This window comes from Chiloscyllium plagiosum, unplaced genomic scaffold (genome assembly GCF_037043375.1).
Source record: "Chiloscyllium plagiosum isolate Xiang-an unplaced genomic scaffold, Cpla_swu_hap1 HiC_scaffold_2, whole genome shotgun sequence".
NCBI classification, from domain to species: Eukaryota; Metazoa; Chordata; class Chondrichthyes; order Orectolobiformes; family Hemiscylliidae; genus Chiloscyllium; species Chiloscyllium plagiosum.
In genome coordinates, this window is record NW_028270140.1 from 134,670,368 (window position 1) to 134,684,870 (window position 14,503).

The window sequence follows — 14,503 nt, forward strand, 5'->3', positions numbered from 1 at the left end:
AAATAAATATGTGAAAAATCCAAAGCAGCCAAAATAGCTGGAGAGAATGTTCTTCCTGGCTAACATAGGCATGAAATTTTCTGCAGAGATAAATTACCATCTGGTTCTTTTCCAGGTCAGCCCATTAATTCTTATCCTTGGATGGATCTGATCCTAACAGGTTGTCTGCATCCTTCTAATGTGGAAACTGATAACTTCACTCGTGAACATCTTCAAATAATTCGATATTTCTCACACAGGATGAAAACATGTTCTTTCCATCAGTGTAAAGTAAACTTGTTTGTCTTTGATCTTATGGCCAAACACTAGCAAGGAAGTCACACCATCCTTCCTCTCATGCTGCTGAAGAAAATTTTGTTGATTTTTACAACTGACGATACCAGACACAATTAATTTGTTCAATTAAGTGGGGAGTAAATTCTTTTCATGGGCACTTTTCAAATAAAGAATGTCTCCTGTGAAGTACCATGGAGCTTGACAGGGTTGTTCTGATCAGAGAGTTATTCATATTAGATTAAATGAAAATTAATACATCTGCCTTAGTTTTGTTATACAGTTGTACATACGTGCTACATCAGTCTTTTTTAATGCACCCTTTTATGTTGCAGTAAATTAGGAAAGAACACCTGAGGAAAAGCGGATGTTAAGATCACTGCATTCCAGGGAAGAGCTGTTCAATTTATTGGTACCCAATGGTCTGTGTGCTTGTGGTTATATTATGGAAATGACACTGTTGAACAGACGTTGGTTCTCACAGCAATTATTTATAGCGATGGCACCTCAGCTTCAACTGGAGCAAAGGAAAAGACTCCACACATCTCAATACCACGACAAATGTCAAGCGGTTTGGTATTTACAAGATGTATTCACAGCTTTAATGGTATGCTGTCAAGTTGTCGCTACAGCATACTCAGCATTGCTAATTGTCATCTATTACTCATTGATGAGAGCAAGGGTAACATGGCGATAGCATCAAAGATCATGACTGCATTCAGCATGAAGAGTTCTATCTATAATCTACACTGTATCTTCAATGGCATAAATTACTACTTTGCAGTGACATGACAACAAATTAAATGTCCAGTTTGATGTAATTTGCAAAAGTGGGGAGGACAGGTAAGCTAGTGCTCTTGAAGACAGATCTGCAAAGGCTAAAATAACATGGAGAAAGTGAGGTCTGCAGATGCTGGAGATCAAAGTTGAAACTTTATTGCTGGAACAGCACAGCAGGTCAGGCAGCATCCAGGGAACAGGAGATTCGACGTTTCAGGCACAGGCCCTTCTTCAGGAATGAGCAGAGAGTGTTCAGCAGGAGAAGATAAAAGGTAGGGAGGAGGGACTTGGAGGAGGGGCGTTGGAAATGTGATAGGTGGAAAGAGGTCAAGGTGAGGGTGATAGGTCGGAGTAGGATGGAGGCGGAGAGGTCAAGAAGAAGACTGCAGGTCAGGAAGGCGGTGCCGGGCTGGAGGGATTCGGCTGAGACAAGGTGGGGGGAGGGGGGATGAAGAAACTGGTGAAGTCCAAGTTCATCCCCTGTGGTTGGAGGGTTCCCAGTCGGAAGATAAGACGCTCCTCCTCCGACCGTCGCGTTGTTGTGGTTTGGCGGTGGATGAGTCCAATGACCTGCATATCCTCGGTGGAGTGGGAGGGGGAGTTGAAATGCTGTGCTACAGGGTGGTTGGGTTGGTTCGTCCGGGTGGAACAATCCATCTTCCGCAACGACACTGGCCCCACCCCCCATCTTTTCCTTCGCTACATTGATGACTGTATCGGCGCTACCTCGTGCTCCCACGAGGAGGTTGAACAGTTCATCCACTACACTAACACCTTCCACCCCGACCTCAAATTCACCTGGACAGTCTCGGACTCCTCCCTCCCCTTCCTAGACCTTTCTGTTTCTATCTCAGGCGACCGAATCAACACGGACATCTACTACAAACCAACCGACTCCCACAGCTACCTGGACTACACCTCCTCCCATCCTGCCCCCTGTAAAAACGCCATCCCATTCTCCCAATTCCTTCGTCTCCGCCGCATCTGCTCCCAGGAGGACCAGTTCAAAATACGTACAACACAGATGGCCTCCTTCTTCAAGGACCGCAATTTCCCCCCCGACGTGGTCGACGGTGCCCTCCACCGCATCTCCTCCACTTCCCGCTCCTCCGCCCTTGAGCCCCGCCCCTCCAACCGCCACCAGGACAGACCCCACTGGTCCTCACCTACCACCCCACCAATCTCCATGTACAGCGCATCATCCGCCGTCACTTCCGCCACCTCCAAACAGACCCCAGCACCAAGGATATATTTCCCTCCCCTCCCCTATCAGCTTTCCGTAGAGACCACTCCCTCCGCGACTCCCTTGTCAGATCCACACCCCCCACCGACCCAACCTCCACTCCCGGCACCTTCCCTTGCAACCGCAGGAGGTGCAACACTTCAAATCAGACTTATTTGCATTGATCTGTATCTATCCAAACTAATTCCTATTTTGAAGGAACCTCCCCCCTCACTTCTCTCCAAGGCCCCAAAGGAAACTTCCATATCCGCCACAGATTCACCTGCACCTCCACCCACATCATCTACTGCATCCGCTGCAGCCGGTGTGGCCTCCTCTATATTGGGGAGACAGGCCGCCTACTTGCGGAGCGATTCAGAGAGCACCTCTGGGCCACCCGAACGAACCAACCCAACCACCCTGTAGCACAGCATTTCAACTCCCCCTCCCACTCCACCGAGGATATGCAGGTCATTGGACTCATCCACCGCCAAACCACAACAACGCGACGGTCGGAGGAGGAGCGTCTTATCTTCCGACTGGGAACCCTCCAACCACAGGGGATGAACTTGGACTTCACCAGTTTCTTCATCCTCCCTCCCCCCACCTTGTCTCAGCCGAATCCCTCCAGCCCGGCACCGCCTTCCTGACCTGCAGTCTTCTTCTTGACCTCTCCGCCTCCATCCTACTCCGACCTATCACCCTCACCTTGACCTCTTTCCACCTATCACATTTCCAACGCCCCTCCTCCAAGTCCCTCCTCCCTACCTTTTATCTTCTCCTGCTGAACACTCTCTGCTCATTCCTGAAGAAGGGCCTGTGCCCGAAACGTCGAATCTCCTGTTCCCTGGATGCTGCCTGACCTGCTGTGCTGTTCCAGCAATAAAGTTTCAACTAAAATAACATGGGACAATTTAGGTTCCTTCAAAATAGGAATTAGTTTGGATAGATACAGATCAATGCAAATAAGTCTGATTTGAATTAATTAGATTTCCCACAGATTATAATTCCAATTCAAACTGAAATTGAATAAATCTATTTGTTACAAGTTTGAATCAAATCTACAGTGCTTGTTCAACTTGATCAGTTTAGAAAGATACGTGTTGACTGAAAATGATATATTCTCACAACAGTTTAAGGATAGACAATAGACAATAGGTGCAGGAGTAGGCCATTCTGCCTTTCGAGCCTGCACCACCATTCAATATGATCATGGCTGATCATCCTCAATCAGTATCCTGTTCCTGCCTTATCTCCATAACCCTTGATTCCACTATCCTTGAGAGCTCTATCCAACCTTTTCTTAAATGAATCCAGAGAGTGGGCCTCCACTGCCTTCTGGGCAGAGCACTCCACACACCTACCACTCTCTGGATGAAGAAGTTTCTCCTCAACTCTGTCCTAAATAGCCTACCACTTATTTTTAAGCTGTGTCCTCTGGTTCGGGACTCACCCATCAGCGGAAACATGTTTCCTGCCTCCAGAGTGTCCAATCCTTTAATAATCTTATACGTCTCAATCAGATCCCCTCTCAGTCTTCTAAACTCAAGGGTATACAAGCCCAATTGCTCCAACCTTTCAACATAAGATAGTCCCGCCATTCCAGGAATTGACCTAGTGAACCTATGCTGCACTCCCTCAATAGCCAGAATGTCTTTCCTCAAATTTGGAGACCAGAACTTCACAAAATATTCCAGGTGCGGTCTCACCAGGGCCCTGTACAGCTGCAGAAGAACCTCTTTGCTTCGATACTCAATCCCTCTTGTTATGAAGGCCAGCATGCTATTAGCTTTTTTCACTACCTGCTGTACCTGCATGCTTGCCTTCATTGACTGGTGTACAAGAATATCTAAATCTCGTTGTACTGCCCCTTTACCTAACTTGACTCTATTTAGGTAGTAATCTGCCTTCCTGCTCTTGCCACCAAAGTGGATAACCATACATTTATCCACATTAAACTGCATCTGCCATGCATCTGTCCACTCACCTAACCTGTCCAGGTAACCCTGTAATCTCCTAACATCCTCCTCACATTTCACCCTGCAACCCAGCTTTGTATCACCAGCACGTTTGCTAATGTTACTATTAATACCATCTTCTATATCATTTATATATTGTAAAAAGCTGCAGTCCCAGCACTGATCCCTGCGGTACCCCACTGGTCACCACCTGCCATTCCGAAAGGGAGCCGTTTATCACTACTCTTTGTTTCCTGTCAGCCAACCAATTTTCAATCCAAGTCAGTACGTTGCCCCCAATATCATGCGCCCTAATTTTGCTCACTAACCTCCTATGTGGGACTTTATCAAAGGCTTTCTGAAAGTCCAGGTAACTACATCCACTGGATCTCCCTTGTCCATCTTCAGGGTTATGTCCTCAAACAATTCCAGAAGATTAGTCAAACATGATTTCCCCTTCATAAATCCATGCTGACTCTGAACTATCCTATTACTGCTATCCAGATGTGTCGTAATTCCATCCTTTATAATCGACTCCAGCATTTTTCCCACCACTGTGGTCAGACTAACTGGTCTATAATTTCCTGCTTTCTCTCTCGCTCCTTTCTTAAAAAGTGGTACAACATTAGCCACCCTCCAATCCGCAGGAACTGATCCTGAATCTATCGAACTCTGGAAAATAATCACCAACGCATCCACGATTTCTACAGCAACCTCCTTCAGTACCCTGGGATGTAGACCATCAGGCCCCGGGGACTTATCAGCCTTCAGACCTAACAGTCTCTCCAATTCCTGGCAAATATAAATTCCCTTCAGTTCAGGTCCTTCAGCCACTGTTTCCTCTGGGAGATTGCTTGTGTCTTCCCCAGTGAACACAGACCTGAAGTACCAATTCAACTCTTCTGCCATTTCTTTGTTCTCCGTAATATATTCCCCTGTTTCTGTCTTCAAGGGCCAATTTTAGTCTTAACCATTTTTTCCCTTTCACATACCTAAAAAAAGCTTTTACTATCCTCCTTTATATTTTTGCCAGTTTACCTTCATACCTCATTTTTTCTCTGTGTATTTCCTTCTTAGTAATCTTCTGTTATTCTTTAAAAGCTTCCCAGTCCTCCGTTTTCCCACTCATCTTTGCTATGTTATACTTTTTCTCTTTTGACTTTATATGTTTCTTAACTTTCCTCGTCAGCCACGGCCACCCATGCCTCCTCCTAGGATCTTTCTTCCTTTTTGGAATGAACTGATCCTGCATCTTCTGCATTATACCCAGAAATATCTGCCATTGTTCCTCCACTGTCATCCCTGCTAAGGTATTGCACCATTGAACTTTGGCCAGCTCCTCCCTCATAGCTCCATAGTTCCCTTTATTCAACTGAAATATTGTCACTACCGATTGTACCCTCTCCCTTTCAAATTGCCAATTGAAGCTTATGGTCACTACCTCCTAATGGCTCCTTCACTTCGAGGTCCCTGATCAATTCTGGCTCGTTGCACAATACCAAATCCAGAATTGCCTTCTCCCTGGTCGGCTCGAGCACCAGCTGTTCTAAGAATCCATCTCAGAAGCACTCCACAAAGTCTCTTTCTTGAGGTCCAATACCATCCTGATTCTCCCAGTCTACCTGCATGTTGAAATCCCCCATAACAACTGTAGTAACATCTTTGCGACAGGCCAATTTCAGCTCCTTATTCAACTTACACCCTACATCCATACTACTGTTTTGGGGGCCTGTAGATAACTCCCAAGAGGGTCTTTCTACCCTTAGAATTTAAAGAGTGATGGGGAGTGGACAGGAAAGTGAGCTGAGGCCAATATGGGTCAGCTCTATCCATACTGACTATACATCCCCTGATTCTAGGTTCCCCTTACCAACAGGGCCACCCCACCCCCTCTACCAATCAGTCTGTCCTTACGATAGCACATATTGCCTTATATATCTTATATATTAAAGCAAAGCTACATAATCATGAAAATAAAAATTAAAAACAACATCATTGTCACGAAATCTTCAGATATCGCAAGAACATAAGAGCCAGGTAGACAGAATCGTGAAGAAAGCATTTAGTGTGCTTGCCTTTACTGGTCAATGCATTGAGTATAGGAGTTGGGAGGTCATGTTGTGGCTGTACAGTACATTGGTGGTTAGGCCACTTTTGGAATACTGTGCGCAATTCTGGTCTCCCTGCTATAGGAATGATGTTGTGAAACTTGAAAGGGTTCAGAGAATATTTAAAATGCTGGCAGGGTTGAATGGTTTGAGTTATTGGGAAAGGCTGAATAGGTTGGGGCTGTTTTCCCTGGAGCGTCAGAGGCTGAAGGGTTACCTTCAGTACAAAAATTTATGAAATCATGAGGGGCATGGACAGGGTGAATAGACAAGGTCTTTTCTCCTGGGTGAAGGAGTCGAAAACCAGATGGCATAGGTTTAAGGTGAGGGGGAAAGATTGAGAAGAATCCTAAGGGACAACTTTTTCACTCAGCAGGTGCTGCGTGTCTGGAATGAGCTGCCAGAGGAAGTTGTAGAGACTGGTACAATAGCAATATTAAAAGGCTTATGGCTGGGTATTTGAATAGGGTTAAAAATCATCCAACACCAGGTTATAGTCTAACAGATTTAATTAGAAGCACTAGCTTTTGGAGTGCCGCTCCTTCATCAGATGGTTGCGGAGGACACAATTGTAAGGCACAGAATTTATAGCAATAAATATTTGTTATAAATTCTGTGTCTGACAATTGTGCCCTCCACAACCACCTGATGGAGGAGCGGCGCTCCGAAAGCTAATGCTTTTAATTAAACCTGTTGGACTATAACCTGGTGTTATGTGATTTTTAACTTTGTGCACCCCAGTCCAACACCGGCATCTCCAGATCATATCTGAATCGGAAGGATTTGGAGGGATGTGGACAAAATGGTGGCAAATAGGACTAGAGTAATTTAGGATACCTGGTTGGCATGGACAAGTTGGACTGAAGGGTCTGTTTCCCTGCTGTACATCTCCAGAACTTCATGATTCAGGAGGAGGCAATTCAGCCCCTCAAGGCTGCTATGATAATTAATATGGTCATAGCTGATCCCATATTGGCCTCAGCTCACTTTCCTGTCCACTCCCCATCACTCTTTAAATTGTTACTGAATAAAATATCTGCCTATCTGTTCCCCTTAAATGGATTCAGTGTCCCATCATCCACTGCAGTCCAGGGCAGTGAATTCCATTGATTCCCAACACTTGGAGAGAAATAATTCCTCCTCATCTCTGTTTTATATCTGGCACCCCACAGCCTAGAACTACGACCTCTCATTCTAGATTGTCCCACTAGGGAAACATCCTTTCTATATCTACTTTGTCAATCCCCTTTAGCACATTATGTATCTCAGTTGGATCTCCCCTCATTGTTCTAAACTCAATCAAGTACATGCCTAAACCATCCAACCTCTCCTCATAAAACAGGCCTATAATCTCTGGAATTAATCCAGTGAACCTTCCTCCAATGAAAGAAGAAATAAACGCATGTTCCCACAAAGTCGTCGCAGGCACAGAATGGACTCTGCCTCCACCTTTCCCCTCACTCCTTTACATCCCTCCCCCAACAAAAACCCTCTGTCTTCAGCATATATACCATCTTTTCCAAGCTACAACTCATTCAGATGTACGGTCAGTGGACCTCAAATGTTGACTCTGCTTTCTCTTCATAGATGCTGCCAGACATGTTGAGTTTCTTTAGCAATGTTTGTTTTCTTTCAGAATATAACATCATCATTCCACCTGTGAGTTCATTCATACAAGATCACATGTTGATGCCACATGGGATTTCTTTTCTCTTCTGCTCAAGAGAAAAAAAATGAACAAAGCAATATTGTGTCCGAAATTATCCTTCGTCATGCTCCTCAGGTGATGTCATGCTAACTGATTGCAAATGTCTGTACATTAGGGTCTTCACTGTTTCTAAGCTTGATCAAACAAGGTAAGCTTGTCCTTGCATGTGTTATGATGCACAGGCCGAACCCCCTCTGTTAATTAAAACCAAACACCCAGTGTTATGGTCTGGGCTGGACCACTTAAAACATATTCCATTCAAAAAGATGAAAACTTTAATCTAAATTTGTTTAAGAAGTATAACCTGGTGTTGTGTGCTTTTTAATAAAATTGTTGAAGATGAGGTAGGTTTGCAAAGATGATGCTCAATCGGAGCGAGAGTGATAAGGTAGTTGTTATTGCAGGTCCATGTACTGGTTAGGCAGGGAGGAAGTTGTTTTTTTAAACAGGGAGGAAGTGGTTTACTAAGGAAGTTGAATCTCTTGTCAAGAGGAAGAAGAAGGCTTATGTTAGGATGAGATGTGATGGCTCGGTTAGGGTGCTTGAGAGGTACAACTTAGCCAGGTTAGACCTAAAGAGAGAGCTGAGAAGAGGCAGGTGGTGACATGAGAAGTCATTGGCAGATCGGATCAAGGAAAGACCTAAGGCTTTCTATAACTCTATCAGGAATAAAAGAATGACTAGAATAAGATTAAGGCCAATCAAACATAGTAGTGAGCAGTTGCGCATGGAGGAAGACGAGATAGGGGAAGGACTTAATGAATACCTTTTGTCAGAATTCATACCAGAAAAAGACAATGTGGTGGAGGACAATACTGTGGTACAGGCTATTAGGCTAGATGGGATTGAGGTGCATGAGGAGGAGGTGTTAGCAATTCTGGAAAGTGTAATAATGGAAAAATCCCCTGGGCTGGATGGGATTTATCCTGGGATTTTCTGGGAAGCCAGGGAAGAGATTGCACAGCCTTTGGTTTTTGTCTTTATGTCATCATTGTCTACAGGAATAGTGCCAGAAGACTGGATCATAGCAAATGTTGTTCCCTTGTTCAAGAAGGGGAGTAGAGACAACCCTGGAAATTATAGATCTGTGAGCCTTACTTTGGTTGTGGGTAAAGTGTTGGAAAGCATTATAAGAGATAGAAATTATCATAATTGAGAGAGGAATAAGTTGATTAGGGATAGTGAACATGGTTTTGTGAAGGGTAGGTCATGCCTCACAAACTTTATTGAGTTCTTTGAGAAGGTGATCAAACAGGTTGGTGTGGTGTATATGGATTTCTGTAAGGTGTTTGATAAGGCTCCCCATGGTAGTCTATTGTTCAAATTACGGAGGCATGGAATTGAAGGTGTTTTAGTGGTTTGGATCAGAAATTGGCGAGCTGAAAGAAGACAGAGGGTGGTTGTTGATGGGAAATATTCATCCTGGAACTAAGTTACTGGGGGTGGGGGTACCACAAGGATCTGTTTTGGGTGCACTGTTGTTTGTCATTTATATAACTGACCTGGATGAGGGCCTAGAAGGATGGGTTAGTAAATTTGCAGTTGACACTAAGGTTGGTAGAGTTGTGGATAGTGACAAAGGATGTTGTAGGTTACAGAGAGACATAGATAAGCTGCAGAGCTGGGCTGAAAGTTGGCAAATGGAGTTTAATGCAGAAAAGTGTGAGGAGTAAGAGGAATGAGGTGTGTTGGGCTAATGGTAAGATTCTTGGTAGTGTGGATAAGCAGAGAGATCCAGGTGTCCAGGTGCATAGATCCTTGAAAGTTGCCACTCAGGTTGATAGGATTGTTAAAAAGGCATAAGGTGGGTTAGTATTTACTGGTAGAGGGATTGAGTTTCCGAACAATGAGATCATGCTGCAGCTGTACCAAACTCTGGTGCGGTCACATTTGGAGTATTGCGTACAGTTCTGGTCACCGCATTATAGGAAGGATGTGGAAGCTTTGGAAAGGGTGCAGAGGAGATTTACTAGGATGTGCCTGGTATGGAGGGAAGATCTCACGAGTAAAGGCTGAGGGACTTGAGGCTGTTTTCATTAGAGAGAAGAAGGTTGAGAGGTGACTTAATTGAGACATATAAGATAATCCGAGGGTTAGATAGGGTGGACAGTGAGAGCCTTTTTCCGAGGTTGGTGATGGATAGCATGAGGTGGCATAGCTTCAAATTGAGGGATGATAGATATAAGACAGATGTCAGAGGTAGTTTCTTTACTCAGAGAATAGTAGGGGCGTGGAACACACTTCCTGCAACATTAGTAGCCTCGCCAACTTTAAGGGCATTTAAATGATCATCGGATAGGCATATGGACGAGAATGGAATTTGAGGGCCTCAGGATCTGTACTGTGCTATAATGTTGAATGTTCTGTGAACTCTATCACTACAATTCCATGACACTGTAACTCTTTTGCTATAAATTCTGTGTAATATGGTCATGTTCCACAACCACCTGACGAAGAGGCAGCGTCTCGAAAGCTAGTACTTCCAAATAAATCTGTTGGACTATAACCTGGTGTTGTATGATTTTTAACTTTGCCCAACCCAGAACAACACCGACACCTCCAAATCTCTATATTCAACAGAGAATACAAAATATCCAACAGTCAGGGCTCTTTAACAATTACAAAATGGTTGATTTATTTTAAAACTAAGATCTTATTCAACACGATGTAAAACTGGTTTATATATGCAGTTGGTAACATAAAAACACAAATACTCATCTCTCTAAATAACCCCAAACCTACCCACAAACTAGCTGAAGGATAAAAGTTTGATTTTTCTTTGTAAATATTTACCTTCACGAAAAAGAACAACTTTTTGACCAATAATGAATAGCTCCTGAAGGGAAGAATAGAGAGGAAATGGAATGTTTTGATTTCTACCAATGACTGGACATGTGCAGTTGTCTCTGGCATTTGGTAGATACGGTTTGCTAAGGAAACACAGTATTAAGAAGTCTTGCAGAAATTCATCAAGTGGACAATCAGATTTCAAACGGAACTTGCAACAAAGCTTCTTCGCAGAATGGAGGGAGATGACCTTTTCCTCAGCAGGTTTATCCCCAAACCATCTTGAAACAAAGGTAGTCAACTCCCAGTCAGAAAATCAATCAGGTTTTTAATCCAAAAATGAGGCAAACAACTCACTAAAACAACATGGTTCCTAAAAACAAAATATTTTGCTCAAAGAAAAATCTTATGTCTAAATTGATCTTTCAGTGAACCATTTTTATTTGAAAACTGAGGTCTTCACAGAACTTGTAAAAAATACAGTTCCACGATCCTTCAAAACTCAATCAAATTGTCAAACAAATATTAACTATGAAACCTTCAAAAGACTCTCAATTTGAAAAAGATTAAGTATTTCAACCTTACCTCTGTATTTTATTGAAGAACCAAGTTTTGTTCCACTTTAGTTTCCTTTACACAAGTAAGTTTAAAGTACTTGCTCTTTCTTCATAATTTAAACTCTTTTGATGCAAAATGAACCCATCCATCTTAGCTAAATTATTTTATTTCAACACCTGTAGTGGTTTTGAAATGGGGTTGATTACCATATCTTGCCAGCTGCTTGAATATGCTTTATCTTTGATGGGTACTGGCAGAGAATGGAGAGAATATATTGAAAAGAGACTTGGTGTTCAAAGGGTTAATTTTACTATGTAAATAGGATAGACCAGCAATCACTAGCAATGTAAGGTGACATAACTGCCAGACTTAATGGAAGGTGACTCTATGTTGAGTGCATATGAAGTGGGGTGCTGTCTGATGTTAGAAGAAACCGATCACTGAAAGGTAATATCCACCAATAATTAATACAGCCTGCATCAAGCCCTGCCCAGGGAATAAGTTGATGACAATCACAGATGGTGATAACAGAGGTACAATGCTCAAGATTCTTTGTCCAAATTTGTTTGAAACTGAGAGCTTACATTTCCAAGATAATAAAAGTGGTTGACTGGCTATTCTGGGGCTACATAAGTTTTAAGGAACTGAGTTAGCCTTTTCTTTCCATGACAGTTACCTCATGCCAACAACTGCTCATGGTCGACATTCTGTGGTTTATTCCTTGGCAAATGGAGAAATTAGGATCAGAATCCATTATTTTTTATACTGATTAATTCACTTTCATTTTCCCTCACATCAAATTTGAGGAATCTAATATTTGAGCAAACAAATCACAGAAACCCATAAAACAAGCCAATAGGATCTTTCTTTAAATATATATTGAGTCCAAAGCTGACAGGCCCAGACATTAGCAGGTAGGTATGAATATTTTTGGTACAGGTTTATTTGCTTACAAGGAAGCAGGAAAGTTCCTCCAGGCCTCTTACTTAAATATTTGGATCTCTATCACTGGGAGCATTGACGGAACTACCATCCCTTCCCAACTTGTAATTTAATGGCCTTTTAATGTCATTTAATGGTAATTGCTGAAAAATTAGGAACTGCTCATTAAAAATCCAGAGGCTGGGTGATTTCTGTTTTCTCATAGGGTAGTGACTCTTTGGAACTCTCTTCCTGAAATGGTGGTGGTTTCAGAGATTTTGAAGTCAGAGAGAGATTGATTTTCATTAAGCAAGAGGATGAAAAGTTACCAGGATAGGCGGGAATACAGATTTAACACTGCATTCAGATCTCAGTAAATGGCGAAGGAGACCCAGGGGTCTGAATGGCCTACTCCTGTGCCCAACATGCCTGTTTGCATATAATTTCCTTTCAGTGCCATTCCTCCAGGCTCTGATTCCCATATCTGGACCTGGAGGACACTGTGCAGATTCCAAAGTAGTTGGCATTTTCTCCACTGATGTCTACAATTTTCCTTTCTTTTTCCACAAAAGAAACACCAGCTTTCCTTATATTGTTCCAAATCAGAGCAACAGACTTTAGGAAAAATGCCTCCTCGTTACTCGATGGGAAAATTTTCTCAGTGAATTGACCTGTTGTACCATATTGATAAAGTTAGATGGAAAAAAGTAGGGGAATGTTTATGTGCAACGTAAATGTGCCGTAAGGACCTATTCAAGAAAATGACACCTTTCTGCATTGCAGAGACTATGCAATGGCAACAAATTTGTTTACTGCCCCGTTTCGGTACACAATTTGCAAATGAAGGAACTTACAGATAACAAACCACATTGTTCTACAAGTTATTTTGATTTGGCACAATATCTTGAGCGAGATGAGGTCTTGGAAATTTATGAGAACGGGCGAGGGGAGTCAGTTAAATTGATTCAAGGACATAAAACCAGACAAATGTGCTACTGAGTGAAGTGCAGTATCTCAATTGGAGACATCAGACGTACCAATTACAAAGTATAGTTTCAGGTTGAATCCACCTCATAAGCATAGTCACACTGGAATTTATCAAAGTTTGCAATCCTTTTGTAAAATTCATTTGGTAATATGGAATGTGAGTACTGTTGAAAAAAAGGCACATTTTATTGAAGTTTTTCTTCTTGCATGCATGAGAACAATTCTCAAGAAATACTAATGTAAAGGTGAACAACATTTTGATACTGTATGAGGGAAGTATGCTGGTTGGCAGTGGACTCTGACTTGTAGAGGTGCTGTGAATGTCCTGATAGGAGCAGGATAAAAAACAGACATGTCTATTTTCAACAGCACACAGTAAAGTACACCTCATAAAGAGTGTGAAATGAGACATTGTCAACTTAGTGCACTTAATGTCATGATCATCCAAGATCAGAAATATTCCATCAGTTATAAATTCTTTATGAGGTATATTTTCTTGTATATTGTTTAATATTGTATATTGTTTGATCTGCACATCTGAGAATGTGCCAACTAAAGCAAATTAATATTCTCCCTTAAATAAACTACCTTTCAATTAGAATATAAGAGTATACAATAGCAGTTGCAAATTCAAGACATCTGATGAATTAAAGGACCTGCATGTCATTCTCATCATACTGAGCTTGCTCACAAGTGACATATCCACAAAAGATGAATTTGATTTTAAAATAGTTGCCTGGAAGGATGAGAATTCTGAAGGACTCTGAGCTTCCTCAACAGTGGGAAGAAAAATGTTGAGTGAACACTAACTGCAGCCATTTTGAATCCTTGGAAATCTTTCATTCAAAGAATGCTGCATTGTCATAGGTGGAAGAAATGGAGGCCATCAAATATTTACAAAACACAGAAAACAACATAAATGCTATATTAAGGTGGTATAGTGATTGTAACAAGGTCAGCCAGGTGGACCCCATAGAACATGAGCTCCTTGACTGAGCTGTTAATCTGGTTCAACCAGGGACTCCTGTCTGATAGATAAAAGAGGGGCATCAGATATCCTATTTACTTAAAAGTAACTCTCAGGGAACTGGATCAGTGTCAAACAAAGGGTGACAATGTGAGGGGATATTAGCCTCGGTCAAGTTATTTCAGGTGGTAAGATTACTCCTAGCTTCCCTGAATTCTCTCATCTGAAGTAACT